Source organism: Callithrix jacchus, chromosome 14 (genome assembly GCF_049354715.1).
Source record: "Callithrix jacchus isolate 240 chromosome 14, calJac240_pri, whole genome shotgun sequence".
Taxonomy (NCBI): Eukaryota; Metazoa; Chordata; class Mammalia; order Primates; family Cebidae; genus Callithrix; species Callithrix jacchus.
In genome coordinates, this window is record NC_133515.1 from 70779426 (window position 1) to 70792569 (window position 13144).

Below are 13144 nucleotides of genomic sequence, written 5' to 3' on the forward strand. Positions count from 1 at the left end.
ATTGCAGGTCACTGCAACCTCCACCTCCTGGATTCAAGCAATCCTCCCACTGCAGCCTCCTGAGTAGCTGGGGTTAAAGGCATGTGCCACCATGCTCAGCTAATTTTTTATATTGTTAGTAGAGACAGGGTTTTGCTATGTTGGTTAAGCTGGTCTGGAACTCCTGACCTCAGGTGATCTGCCTGCCTCAGCCAGCCAAAGTTCTGGGATTACAGGCATGAGTCACCATGCCTGGCCTAATTTTTGTATTTTTAGTAGAGACGGGGTTTCACCATGTTGGTCAGGCTGGTCTCGAACTCCTGACAGGTTATCCGCCCACCTTGGCCTCCCAAAGTGCTGAGATTAAAGGCACGAGCCAATGTGCCTGGCCATACCTGCCTTCTTTGCCCTTGTTTCCTACTGAAAACATCTAGCATGCAGATGCACCTGTAGCAGATATGCAGCCAGGATTTGTGGTTAAATGGATTGATTGAAATAGTCAACCCAGGCTTTGTCACTGAGCCTGGTGGTCCTGATAGTCCCATATCCCTCTGGAGGGCTCTCCACTCCATATTGACCTATGTGTTGCCCTCCAGGATTGGCTTCAGGACAGAGAGAGGCAGTGGCATTGGCATTGCACTTTAAAATGTTCGCTGTGGCCTCTCCTCTAAACTCCTATTGCACTATGCTGATTTCACTACCAAAACAATTGTCACTTGCAGTAAATATTACCTCGCATGTATCTCTGCCTTCCCCACCAGGGCATGAAGAACTGGACACAACACACTAGCACATAGAAGGCACTCAATAGTTTGAGGTCAAAACCAAACATACACAAATATGTCATCAAAAGAGATTCTTTTTTTTTGAGACAGGTTATCTCTCTGTACCCAGGCTGGAATGTAGTGGCAGCTCACGGCAAGCATGATCTTCCTGGGCTCAGGTGATCCTTTCACCTCAGCCTCCTGCGTAGGTGGGACTACAGGTATGTGCCACTACACCCAGCTAATTTTTGTATTTTTTTTTTTTTTGTAGAGACAGGGTTTTGCCATGTTGCCCAGACTGGTCTTGAACTAGTGGGCTCAAAGATCCTTCTGCATTGGCCTCTCAAAGTGCTGAGACTACAGGCATGAACCACTGTTCCCAGCCTAAGAATCTTTTCAGGTAGGAGGTAGAAGCTAGAAATTAGAAAAATAAAGGGAGCCAGAAAGGGGACTCTTCCGAGCAGTGCAGAGCAAGTAGGGGAGGAAGAGGCTGGACTAGTTGCCTGTTTTCCTTTTTTTGCATGACAGACCCTCACTGATACAGCCAGACCTGAGGCAACCCTTTCAACCCCCCTAGGGAAAACAACATGTTTCTGCTTTCAAATGTACTTGTTATAAACTTTACCCCAAAGGCAAAATAAAATTATAGCTAAGCCTACACATCAGTGAGTTGTATTGGGATAGAAAACATCAAACAACTCTTTTTTTTACTTTGGATTTTGATTCACAGTAAAACTTTCCACTAGAAATCAATATGGACTTTATATCACCTGCAGGTCAATATAACTTAATGAATCTTGGTGTCACCTCCTCTTTTTCGATTCCTTTTACTCTTGGAGACTTGGAGGGCTCAGAAGACAGGAGGATGTGGGAACATTTGGAACTTCCTAAAGACTTGATTGGCTTTGACAAAAATGCTGATAGTGATAGGGACAAAGAAGTCCAGGCTGAGGTGATCTCAGATGGAGATGAGGAACTTGTTGGAAACGAGTAAAGGTGACTCTTGCTATGCAATGAGACTGGTGGCATTTTGCCTCTGCCCTGGAGATCTGTGGAACTTTGAACTTGAGAGAGATAATTTAGGGTATCTGGTGAAGAAATTTCTTTTTTTTTTTTTTGAGATGGAGTTTCACTCTTGCTACCCAGGCTGGAATGCAATGCCGTGATCTCGGCTCACCGCAACCTCCGCCTCCTGGGTTTAGGCAATTCTCCTGCCTCAGCCTCCTGAGTAGCTGGGATTACAGGCACGTGCCACCGTGTCCAGCTAATTTTTTGTATTTTTAGTAGAGACGGGGTTTCACCAGGTTGACCAGGATGGTCTCAATCTCTTGACCTCGTGATCCACCTGCCTCGGCCGCCCAAAGTGCTGGGATTACAGGTGTGAACCACCGTGCCCAGCCCTAGTGGAAGAAATTTCTAAGCAGCAAAGTATTCAAGAGGAGGCAGAGCATAAAATTTTGGAAAATTTACAGCCTGCCAATACAATAGAAAAGAAAACCCCAAATGTGGGTGAAGGGGAGAAAGGAAGCAAAACACACTGCCATGTGTGTACCTATGCAACTGTCTTGCATGTTCTGCACATGTAGCCCCAAACCTAAAATGCAATAAAAAATAAAAAAATAAAATGAAATAAAATAAAAAAAAAAAAGAAAACCCCATTTTTGGGGGAGAAAGTCAAGCCTGCTGTGGAAATTTGCATAAGTAACAAGGTGCCAAGTGTTAATCACCAAGACAATGGGGAAAATGTCTCCAGGGCCTGTTAGAGACCTTCATAGCAGCCTCTACCATCACAGGCCCAGAGATTTAAGAGGAAAAATTGGTTTCCTGGGCCAGGCCCAGAGACACTTTGCTATGTGGAGCCCAGGGACTTGGTGCTCTGCATCCCAGCCACTCCAGTTGTGGCTAAAAGAGACCAAGGTACAGCTCAGGCCATGGCTTTGGAGAGTGGAAGCCCCAAGACTTGGCAGCTTCCATGTGGTGTTGAGCCTGTTGGTGCACAGATATCAAGAACTGAGATTTGAGAACCTTCGCCTAGATTTCAGAGGATGTATGAAAATGTCTGGATGTCCAGGCAGAAATTTGCTGCAGGGGCAGAGCCCTCATGGAGAACCTCTGCTCTGGCAGTGAGGAAGGGAAATGTAGGGTTAGAGCCCCCATACAAAGTCCCCACTGGGGTATGGCCTAGTGGAGCTGTGAGAAAAGGGCCACCATCCTCCAGACCCCGAATGGTAGATCCACCAATAGTTTGCGCCATGCACCTAGAAAAGACTCAGACAGTCAATGCCAGCCTGTGAAAGCAGCCAGGAGGGGGTCTGTACCCTGCAAGGCCACAGGGGTGGAATTACCCAAGGCCATGCGGGCCCAGCTCTTGCATTATCATGGCCTGGATGTGAGACATGGAGTCAAAGGAGATTATTTTGGAACTTTAAGGTTTAGTGACTGCCCTATTGAATTTCGGACTTGCATGGGGTCTATAGCCCCTTTATTTTGGCCAATTTTTCCCATTTGGAGAAAGGGACTTTCTTTGTTTCAGATGAGACTTTGAACTTTGACTTTTGGGTTAATGCTGCAATGAACTAAGACTTTTTTTTTGACACAGAGTCTCATTCTGTCACCCAGGCTGGAGTGCAGTGGCACGATCTCTGATCACTGCAACCTCCGCCTCCCAGGTTCAAGAGATTCCCCTGCCTCAGCCTCCCAAGTAGCTGGGATTATAGGTGCCTGCCACCATACCTGGCTAATTTTTGTATTTTTAGTAGAGATGGTATTTCACAATGTTGGCCAGGCTGGTCTTGAACTCCTGACATCAGGTGATCTGCTTGCCTCAGCCTCCCAAAGTGCTGGGATTACAGATGTGAGCCATTGCACCCAGATTGAAATGAGTTAAGATTTTGTGGGACTGTTGGAAAGGCATAATTGTGTTTTAAAATATGAGGACATGAGATTTGGGAGGGGCCGGGGTGGAATGATATGGTTTGGCTGTGTCCCCACACAAATTTCATCTTGAATTATAGTTCCAATTATCACCATGTGTCATGGGAGGGACCTGGTGTGAGGTAATTGAATCATGGGTGTAGTTACTCTCATGATGTTCTTGTGATAGTGAATGAGTTCTCATGAGATCTGATGGTTTTATAAACATCTGGCATTTCTCCTACTTGCTGTTATTCTCTCTCCTGCTACCCTGTGAAGAGGTGCCTTCTGCTGTGATTGTAAGTTTCTTGAGGCCTCCCCAGCCATGCAGAACTGTGAGTCAATTTAACTTCTTTCCTTTATAAATTACCCATTCTTGGGTATTTCTTCATAGCAGTATGAGAATGGACTAATACACCCCCTCGAGTCCTGTTTCCTCTAGGAAAGTTTCCAGAAGACAGCACCCAAAGCTCTGCTTGTCTCAGCCATCCATTTATTGGGCCTCAATATCACCATGTGGTACCATATGCATTTACAGTGGAGATGTCTGAACTCCTGAGCTGGACCACACACACACTCCTGGGTCTTCAGTTGTCTTTGTATTTCTTAGCACACTCACTGAACACCGCCTGGTACTCAGGAGGGGCCAGTGAGCATCTGAGGATGGTTAGTCAAATGGGTGTCAAGTTCAGCAAGTATTTATTTAGTGTCTACTCTGTGCTGTCTGCTGTGAGAGGCCCTGTGACACGTGTCTTCTTGCTTTAGTCTATTTAAACTGCTCCTGTGTGCTCGCTGGCTATTTCCTGGACACAATGCACAAAATTAAGGCTTCTGTGTTCTTATGAGGTAAACATTAATCCACTTGATTCTTAGGAAAAACAAAAATAAAGAACATGTTCCCTGAGTTTCAGCAGCAGGCAGGTATTTACAAAGTGCTGCTTGAAGAGGATTTTGGTAAAATTCCCCACTTTTGGGATGTCCATCTCATGGCCTGTCATTATGCCATTATTGCCCCATTGTCTTGGACAAAACATTTTACTTCTCCTCTGTGGTCCTTTCTAAAATGCACCCCTCCCCACGTTCCCAGTGAGTATTAGGCCTTATCAGCCGACAGTAACTGGGAATCAGGAAGAATGGGACACAGGACCATTCTTATGGAGTGGGGAGTACAGTCCAGCTCTTTACCTGGCTCACAATACCTGTCATGCTCTGTCCCTTGCCCACCTCCGCAGCTTTATCTCTCACCACCCTTGCCTTTGTAACACCATAATCCTGCAGCACCCAACATCTTTCATGCCCTTCCCCATTCCGTGCTCTTATTTGCTTTCTGACCTTTGCTTTAAACATGTTGTATCCACTTGTTTGACTGCCTAACTCCTGTTCACCCTTCAGATTTCATTTCAGACATCAATCCTCCAGGATCACTTCCCCAATCATCTCAGTCAGAGTTTGATGCCCCTGCCATATATCCCCATAGTTCCTTGTATTTCCTTGACTGGAGCATATAATACACTGTGCTGTATGTATTGTCTGTATTTTCCAGTTAACTGTGAGCCCTTAGGGGACAGGTTCCATGTCTGACTTTTGGCTATCCCAGCTCTAGACACTGCCCGGCATAGTGTCAAATATTGAATGAATCAGTAAACAGGGCTTGAATGAACAGATGAATGTATTGGGGACAGACTACCTCCTCCACATGTTGTGAAGAGCTTGCCTTGCTTGAGACCCACACAGTTTTCCTCATTCCAGAAAAGCCCATTTTTAAATTTTATCATTTATTTATTGGAACGAGGTCTCACTCTGTCACCCAGGCTGGAGTGCAGTGGCATGATCTCGGCTCACTGCAACCTCTGCCTCTGGGGTTCAAGCTATTCTCCTGCCTCAGCCTCGCCAGTAACTGGGATTACAGATGCCTGCCACCACGTCTGGCTAATTTTTTAAATTTTTCTTAGAGACGGGTTTCACCATGTTGGCTAGGCTGGTCTCAAACTCCTGACCTCAAGTGATCCACCCACCTCGGCCTCCCAAAGTGCTAGGATTATAGACATGAGGCACCATGCCCAGTACTGGAAAAGCCCCTTTAAAAAGGGTGACGTACTAGATATTACAAAGGACTCTGAGAATGTGAACAATTTCATACAGCCCCATACCCAAGCCTCCATGTACAATTTAGAGCATGTGTCATTTTCTTTGGATGAAAGCCAATGTACCAACGAGTCAATGTGCCCACCTCAAATGTTCTTTGTGTTACTATAGGCCACCAGCACCCTAATGGCATGAATGGGGATTCCAGGGTCCTGGGGAAAATTACAAAGGTGAGTTTGGAACCAAGGATCAGATTTTGATTGTATAAGGTCGAGTGGCAAAGATTATCCTTTAATCCCTGAAACGTGTTTGAGAGAGGCCTGCCTCTGGTCTGGGTACCGTGGCTTACACCTATAATCCCAGAACTTTGGGAGGCTGAGGTGGGTGGATCACTTGAGCCCAGGAGTTCAAGACCAGCCTGGGCAACATGGTGAAACCTCATCTCTACAAAAACACCTGTAGTCCCAGCTACTCAGGAGGCTGAGGTGGGAGAATCACCTGAGCCCAGAAAGTTGAGGCTTCAGTGAGCTGTGATTGCACCACTGCATTACAGCCTGGGGGAGAGGAGTGAGACCCTGTCTCAAAAAAAAAAAAAGAACTCTGATGCAGGAGAATAATAAAGTCCAGGTACTCTTCATTGGATAAACATAGACAGCACAGGTCATGTTATGTTTAATAGCTTCCAGAGAGTCATGATTTAGGCCCCTGGAAAAAGGAAGTGAGAAGCTCAAAAGAGCAGAGCTGCTTTTAAACAGTTAGAAGAGATATAATGCCAAGAAGCCAAGTCTTCCAAGGTTGGCTGTAAGGCTCGATCAAGGAATGCTTCTTTCCGTTTGAAAGAATGGCTGCAGCTAGCCACGACTGAGAGCTTCCTGTGTACCCACTACTGCTCTCAGTGCGTTACCTGTACTAACCAAATAATCGTCACCCTGCCTAATACAGAGGTAGGTCCTATTGTTACCTCTATTTGACAGATGAAGCACAGATATGTTAGGTGACTAACCCAAGACCACACTAGTAAATAGAGAAGAGATTTGAACCCACATGCTCTGGCTTCAGAGCCCACAGGCTTACTTAGCTGACATCGTCCGCAGGAGCAGAGGGACTGGTCATCAGGGGTTGGCTAGAATGATGGTGCAGTGGAACAGGGTGGGTTTGTGACCCTATGTACCCTTCTATGCAGCACTTGTTAAGCATTGTGCCATTCGTACAACACTAAGCCAGGTGTTGCGTGCAAGGTAAGTAGAATCTAGTCTCCAGCCTTGAGAGGGCTGAAGGCAGAGAGTGGTTGTTCCCCATAGGGTTCTGGATGATGCCGCCGTTGTGTCTGGAACCAGAACAAGAAGGCTGCTTCCTAGAACAAGTTAGCAGTGCCTACAATCAGATAAGGTCCATCACTCTGAAAATCCTCCAAACACTGCAGATTGCATGGCAACTGGTGGCTTCCCAAAACTGCAGCTTCAAGCTAGTAGAGTATGCGAACTGCCTGATCTTATCATCCCAGGTCACCTTCAGACCTTCTTAGATTATTCTCAAGGTGAGGAGCAGGTGACAAGACCCCAGAGTCAAACATTGTGCTTCTAATGTTATCTTTGCCACTAGCACCACCTAAGGAACTATAAAAGAACTATTTAAAAAATATATTATCATTAATCACAAATTTTAAACTCCAGATGAATAAAAAGAAAAAACCTAAATATCTAACAAATGATGATCAGTTAAACAAATTATAATGTGCCCATATGATGAGATATTTAGTAGCCACTTAAAATGACAGTGCAGAAGGCTAGGCACGGTGGCTCACACCTGTAATCCCAGCACTCTGGGAGGCCTAGGCGGGTGGATCACTTGAGGTCAGGAGTTTGAGACCAGCCGGTGCAACATCATGAAACCCCATCTCTACTAAAAATACAAAAATCAGCCGAGTGTGGTGGCAAGCACCTGTAATCCCAGCTACTTGGGAGACTGAGGCAGAAGAATTGCTTGAAGCCAGGAGGTGGAGGTGGCGATGAGCCGAGATCATACCATTGCACTTCAGCCTGGGTAAACAAGAGCGAAACTCTGTCTCAAAATAAATAAATAAATAAATAAATAAATAAATAAATAAATAAATAAAGCAAGCTGACAGTGTATGGTTCACCCCTGTAATCCCTGCACTTTGAGAGGCCAAGGTAGGAGGATCACTTGGGCCCAGGAGTTCAGGATCAGCCTGTTTCTACAAAAATTAAAAATTTTAAAAATAGCTGGGCATGGGGGTGCACACCTGTAGACTAAGCCACTCAGAAGGCTGAACTGGGAGGATTGCTTGAGCCTGGGAAGTCAAGGCTGCAGTGAGCCCTGATTGGGCCACTGCACTCCAGCCTTGGCAACAGAGCAAGACCCTATCTTAAAATAATGAAATAAAATAAATTAAATACAACGTATATTTTTATTTACATGAAAAGATATTTGACATATTAATAAGTGAGGCAAACAAGTTATAGCTTATAGATGTGTATGTCCATATGAATAGCTATATATTCAGAAAACAAAGAAAGGTGGGAAAAAGCCTGAGAAGCTATCGTCAGAATGTTAAATGATAGTTATTTCCAGGTTGTATCCTCATGGATCATTTTTTTTTTTTTGAGGCAGGATCTTGCCCTGTTGCCCAGGCTGGAGTGTAGTGGTGTGATTTCAGCTCACTGCAACCTCCACCTCAGCCTCCCCAGTAGCTGGGATCATAGGCACTTGCCACCATGCCCCACTAATTTTTGTACTTTTGGTAGAGATGGGGTTTCACCATGTTGGCCAGGTTAGTCTCGAACTCCTGAACTCAAGCGATTTGCCTGCCTTGGCTTCCCAAAGTGCTGGGATTGAAGGCGCTCATGGATCATCTTCATTTTTTACCTCCATTCTTAATGTGCATACAATGGGCAATCAATGAGTAATCATAAGAGGCCTGTCTGAATGAGCCTCTTGGATGAGTTTTAAAGTGACAGTCTGACCCTGGGGTTTCATCCCCCCCTTATTACCTTGATAATAACCTGAGCAGCCCAAAGGTGATCTGTAATAGGTGGTATGATCATGCCAGGTCACATGTGGCTGGGAGTTAGAGTGGCGGAAAGTTGCCAACTGCAGTAAAATCTGCTGTGCTTGGGATTTTTGTTGTTGCTGTTGTTTTTGTTTTGAGACAAGGTCTGGCTCTGTCGCCCAGGCTGGAGTGCAGCTCACTGCAGCCTCGACCTTGTGGTTCAATTCATCCCCCTACTCAGCCTCCCTAGTAGCTATGCACCATTATGCCTGACTAATTTTTGTACTTTTATAGAGATAGAGTTTCGTCATATTTCCCATGCTGGTCTTGAACTCCGAGGCTCAAGCGATCCACCCACATCAGCCTACCAGAATGCTAGGATTACAAACATGAGCCACCGTTCCTGGCCAAGAAAGTTTTTTTGGGTAACAAGGCATAGTTCTGACTATAGACATTGCTAATTTTCTCCTTTCTGCCCTAGTTTCCAAAGTCAATGGTGACTCTATCAGGTGACTTCACCTGGGACCAACTGCTCTGTCCTCAGCTCTTTCAAACAGCAGTGATGGTCTAAGTCAGCTCTGACAATTCCCACCAAGCACCGTTTTTATTTACTCTCCTTCTGCAGCCAAGTCTCAACTCAATCAGGAGTGAGCCTTGGCTGGAGCAGATCACTTTACTCACTATTATTTCATTGCCTGCATTTACCTCTTGCCCAAGAGTCCAGCTCACTTTCCCACAGTAAATTATTTATATTCAAAGCTCAGAAAAAATCCTTGTTCTTCTTCCAGTTCCTCCAGTCTTGCCTCCAGCATTTTAACTCTCTCCTTCTATTGACTTGCTGGTTATCTTCCCTAGCTTTGGGGTTTTCCTACTGCATTTAGGCCTGGAGTTTGAGGGAAGTGGGGAACTGAGTAAAGGATACCAGTTTCTGAAGAACCAGACTCTCGGCCTATTTAGCAAGATCAGGGCTCCTCTCTCTGGACAGGATTGGAGTGGCCTCTATAGTCACGCTGAACTGCTCCAGCAAGAGGATAGGGGAGCTCTTTCTCACTCAGCCCTTGTACTTCATTCTGGCACGCACACCCATGCACACATATACGCAAAGGAATGCAACACATCTGGAAATGACATGCACACAGTCATGCATGCATGCTCCATATACACACACTAAGACATACGTAGACACATACCAACATGAGCTCTCTGAGGCACCCATACATATAAGTATATACACATAGGCATCATATACATATAAGTATATAGACACAGTATATAAATATATAACACATAGGCATTATGCAGATATTCAAACCTTGTTATCCACATAAGACATCCACAGACATAACTGTACATTCTAACATACACAGATGTCAATCCTCGTATTTAATCACACTGACATAAGCACACATGAGTTTACTTAGTGCAGGCTAAGAAGACAGTGACAAGTGATCTGTCCCAGCAGAGATCACTACCACCCACCCTGACACTGGGATTACTTTGTTTCCTAGGAAGTTTTTGCAGAAAGTTGCCTGTGCCTTTGACAAAGAGTTCATCCCTCCCCTGTCTCCTGCTCCTGGCCAGCCTTCTCCTCCCTGTCCCCTTGGGGCCCCATTCTTTCATCCATAGCTGTGCCTGGCCAAGAAGAATGCTAATCACCATGACAGGAACGGTTTCCACCTGTTTACATCCCTGCTTGCCTCCCCCTGATGCCATTTTAGACTCTGCCAAGCAGCCGAGGAGGCCTGCTGTGCGGGCCGGCTTGAGAGAGGGAAAGGAATGAGGGAGAGGACAGTTGGAGTGTGAAAAGGACCCGTCGCTAAGTGACTCCCCATTCCAACAGCCACACACAAGATGCACATAATTGCTTTTAGCACAGTGGGATGGATAGAGATACAAAAGGTCAAATCAAGGATTTGTCCCATAATATCTTTGCTAAGCAGCAGCGTCAAACATTGGAAAAGCATATTCATGAATTGAGTTGCCGGAGTATGGGGCAGGCTTTTCAGAGGCGGCTGTGTGTTCCCTCTTTGAGGTGTGCCTGCCGTGGTGATTGGATTCACACGGAGCAAGTGACTTCTCAATGCTCAACAAAGCTCTGCCTGTGAATTGGGCTAAATAGACTACTTGGCAGGCAGCTGAGATAACTATGCTAAGTGAATTTCATAGTTGCTCCCACTCCTCTTAAGCCCAAGCCTACCGGAAAATACAGGATCCAAACTCCTGAGACAGGCATTCAAGGGCCTCCACCATCTGACCCAAATCTATCTTGCCAGGCATTTCCCAACATGAAGGTCAGATGTCCACCCCACTGGACACTGTGCTGGTCTTTGAGCACTTTGCGAGGCCAAGGCAGGCCTGGCCAACATAGTGAAACCATGTCTCTACTAAAAATACAAAAATTAGCTGGGCATGGTGGTACACACCTATAGTCCCAGCTACTCAGGAGGCTGAGGTAGGAGAATTGCTGCCACCTGGGTGGCAGAGGTTGCAGTGAGTCGAGATCATACCACTACACTCTAGCCTATGTGACAGAGTGAGACTCCTTTTCAAAAAAAAAAAGGACAGAAAAAGGAAGAGAAGCACTAAAAACTTTTACGTTTCATTACATGAAATGTAATTGGTGACCTTAGCAAGCATGGTTTTTGTGAAGCTGTAGAGGCAAAAGCTTGACTTGAAGTAGTTTCAATAGGAATAGTGAACCTTTAAGAAATTTGCAATACAGGGAAGCAGATCGATTAGATAAAGTAGTGGGATTTTAAAAAAGATTTTTTTTAAATGGGGTATAAAAACTGTCTTCAAAACACATTTGCTCACAGTATGTCAGGACTATACCAAACTTAAGTCTACTCTTGAGCTTTCGGTGGTTGAAGGAATCTCCACCCCAAGTTTCTCTAAAAACCAGGCCAGCTTCTTCCTTATTTTAAGCCCAGTCCTGTGGCTCTGTCCATATCAAACTTTCTCCTCTCCAACATCCTGGCCAATTTATCATTCTTCCTTCGAGATTTCTCTTATTAATCTGTGAAAGAAGGGGGATGTTTTTCAGGAGAAATATTCTCTAGCAAACAGAACTGCCAAATCAGTTCTTCCTAGCAAATTAAAGAGATATAACAAAGAATTTTTAGAAATTTAATAATCTCCATAGGAAAAAAAATTCAGCATATGAACTGCAGAGCTGCATTTTCAGTTTTTAGAAAATATGCTGTGTGTTGGATACATAATTTCATTAGCCTATCTTGTGGGGTCAAGTCACCATCATTTCCAGCCCCCAGGGGTTGATTGAACCGGTGGGTTCAATCACATTCAAGGCTATTCGCAACTATGGTTTCCCATTTCAAATCACATTAGGCAAAAATTAGGCCTATAACTTATACTTTGGGATGCAAATCTACAACATTTTCCATCCACATATCATACTAGTCAAGTTGTTTCTGAATGTTGTAAAGAAAAAATAAAGTTAAAATATCAAGAATTAGAACTTGAGGCTGGGGGCAGTGGCTTACGCTTGTAATCCCAACCCTTTGGGAGGCTGAGGTGGGCAGAACACTTGAGGTCAGGAGTTCAAGACCAGCCTTGCCAACATGGTGAAACCCCATCTCTACTAAAAATACAAAAATCAGCCAGGTGTGGTGGTACATGCCTATAGTTCCAGCCACTTGGAAGGCTGAGGTATGAGAATTGCTTAAGCCTGGGAGGCAGAGGTAAGCAGAGATCATGCTACTGCACTCCAGCCTGGGTGGCAAAGCGAGACTCCATCTCAAAAAAAAAGAGTTAGAACTTGAGAACAACTGACAATGTGATTTTCCTGAAGGTCGTCTCCAGTGGAAAAATAACGGAAAGGGCTACTCCTCTTTCATCAGAGGTGTGGTTGGAATCTTGTTAATCTCATACCAACTTCTGTGAAAAGGTTAATTGTCCCTCTCAAGGCAATGAGTCTTTCTTTGTTTTGTTTTGTTTCAGAGACAGAGTCTTACTCTGTCGCCCAGGATGGAGTGCAGTGGCATGATCTTGGCTCACTGCAACCTCTGCTTCCCAGGTTCTAGCAATTCTTCTGCGTCAGCCTCCCAAGTAGCTGGGATTACAGGTGCATGCCACCATGCCTGGCTAATTTTTGTGTTTTTAGTAGAGACCGGGTTTCACCATGTTGGCCAGGCTGGTCTCAAACTCCTAACCTTGTGATCCACTTGCCTTGGCTTCCAAAAGTGCTAAGATTACGGATGTGAGCCACTGCATCCGGCCGACATGAGTCTTTCTGAATGGCAGTTTGGGGCTGACTCTTGGCTTTTACATAGTCCCTGCTGCCAGCGGAGTTGTGCAGGTTGTGACTGACGCCTCCTGGAGTGGTGCAGTGCACAACCTACACAACTACACGCTGCAGCCGGGCTTCAAGGCAAAA